General features: G+C 46.5%; 1 non-coding gene across 1 annotated transcript; it reads left to right on the forward strand.

The window, feature by feature from the left end:
• The first annotated feature begins 581 nt into the window (after positions 1-581).
• Positions 582-688, forward strand: LOC112398336 (U6 spliceosomal RNA). Its single transcript, XR_003002993.1, has one exon. It is a non-coding gene; the product is annotated as a U6 spliceosomal RNA (small nuclear RNA).
• The last annotated feature ends 1,779 nt before the right edge of the window (positions 689-2,467 follow it).

Consider the following 2,467-nt stretch of genomic DNA (forward strand, 5'->3'; position numbering starts at 1 on the left):
CGTAAAATTTATCACGGGAAAGAGTTTTCAGAAGCTTGCATGTGAACTGTTTCATTACTGATTTGGAAAGATAGAGCTCTGCATTCTTTCGGTTCTTGAGATGAACACTTTCATTTGTTGATGGTTTCTCTGCCTACCTGTGAGCATCACGCATATGATTACGTTGGTTGTATCAACGCTCAATGCCAGGGCACTGGCGGAAAGAGTCACTAATGCCATTTAGGGTACAGTACAGAGTGGACTTTGTGACCCAGGCCGACTTCCCACAGCAGGCAGTCAGAGCTGCCCTCCTTGGTGCCCAGGTACCGATTCTGAGGTTCCTGAAGGAGGTGAATTCCGTATCAGGAGCATCCCTACGTCAGGGCTGAAGGGCTGACGGGTGCCAGCCACAGGGACTCCTGAATGTCCACTGTGTATCTTCACTTCACGTCTGCAAGCCCCCGCTGTTCACGAGGGATGTCTTTTCCCCCCTTTGTGCTGTTTTAAGGAGGGCTTGTGTCCAGACAGAAAAACGATCCACCTGCAGGCCAGTGTTTTTACAAGCACACCTGGTAGCTTAAAATTAGAAAGAAAAGGGTCTTGTGATCACTTCAGCAGCACCTGTACCAAAATTGGAACGATACTGAGATTATTAGCATGGCTTCTGTGCAAGGATGAGATGAAAATTCGTGAAGTGTTCCGTATTTTTGTACACCTGAAACATATAATATTGTCGGTCAACTATAACTCAATAAAAGAAAGAAAGGAAAGAACCTTGTTACTATATTTATTACATGGAAAGTTTAAATAATTGGAAGTTACATTAGCCTTATTTTTAAGAAACTAAAAAGTTATTCAAGAACCTGGGTACGTGTTTTTTTTTTTTTTTTAATTTATTTATGGCTACATTGGGTCTTCGTTGCTGTGCGTGGGCTTTCTCTAGTTGTGGCGAGCAGGGGCTACTCTTTGTTGTGGTGCGCGGGCTTCTCATTGCGGTGGCTTGTCTTGTTGCCGAGCACGGGCTCTAGGCCTGCGGGCTTCAGTAGTTGTGGCTCGCGGGCTCTAGGACACAGGCTCCGTAGTTGTGGCGCCCGGGCTTAGTTGCTCCGTGGCATGTGGGATCTTCTGGGACCAGAGCTCGAACCCGTGTCCCCTGCATTGGCAGGTGGGTTCTTAACCACTGAACCACCAGGAAAGCCCCCTGGATACTTTTTGGATGGGATGGGAAGTGGGTGGTAGTGAGGGGACCTCAGCCTGGTAGATCATGAAGCCGTCTGCTCAGAACCACCATGCGTCTGGTGAGGGGGAGGCATGTCTGCTGGGTAGCACAGGTGCTTAGATGTGTTTCAGCCTCATCCAGCCACAGAACGGCTTCTTTTCTCTGCGGAAATCTTCGATGGCTTACTTGATTCAATGTGCTTCCAAAGTTGGATTACTTTTCTAATTTGTTGGATCATGGTCCCAACAATGAGATATCACCTCACACCTAACAGAATGGCTGTTGTCAAAAAGGCAAGAAATAACAAGTGTTGACGAGGATGTGGAGAAAAGGGAACCCTCGTGCACTGTTGGTGGGAATGTAAATTGGTGCAGCCACGATGGAAAACAGTATGGAGCTTCCTTAAAAAACTAAAGATAGAGTTGCCATATGATCCAGCAATCCCACTCGGGGACATGTATCCAAGAAAACCCATAATTCGAAAGGACATATTCACCCCAATGTTCATTGCAGCACTATTTACAGTAGCCAGGACATGGAAGCAACTTAAATGTCCAACGACAGAGGAATGGATAAAGAAGATGTGGGGTGTATCTACAATGGAATACTACTCAGCCATAAAAAAAGAATGAAGTTTTGCCATTTGTAACAACATGGATGGACCTGGAGGGTATTGTGCTAAGTGAAATAAGTCAGACAAAGACAAATACTGTATGTTTCTAGTGATATGTGGAACCTAAAAAATAATTTTAAATTATTTGACTTGTGTTTCCAGTTACAGAAGGAGTTTATGCTTATTGTAAGAATTTGTGGTTGGCAGAATAATAGCCACCACCACCACCATCCCCGACAGGCATGCACATCTTAATCCTGGGGACCTTTTAGGTTACGCGGCAAAGGGGGTGTGGATGGAGTTAAAGTCGCTAATCTGCCGACCTTGAGAAGACAGATTGCCCGGCTTTATCTGGCTGAGCCCAGCGTCCTTCTAAGTAGGAGAGGGAGACAGAAGAGGAGAGCTGGAAGGAGGTGTGGCTACGGTGAGGGGTCAGAGAGAGACCACACAGCTGGCTTTGCAGATAGAGGAAGGGGCTGTGAGCCAAGGAGTGTAGGAAGAAGCTGGAAAAGGCCAGGAAATGGATTCATCCCAGAGCCTCCAAAAAGGACGCAGCCCTACTCGCACCTTGATCTCGGCCTAGTGAGACCCGTGTCTGGCTTCTAACCTACAGAACTGTAAGATGACAAATTTGTGTAGCTTTGAGCTGCTGACTT

Source organism: Neophocaena asiaeorientalis, unplaced genomic scaffold (assembly GCF_003031525.2).
Source record: "Neophocaena asiaeorientalis asiaeorientalis breed wild unplaced genomic scaffold, Neophocaena_asiaeorientalis_V1.1 scaffold155, whole genome shotgun sequence".
Lineage (NCBI taxonomy): Eukaryota > Metazoa > Chordata > Mammalia > Artiodactyla > Phocoenidae > Neophocaena > Neophocaena asiaeorientalis.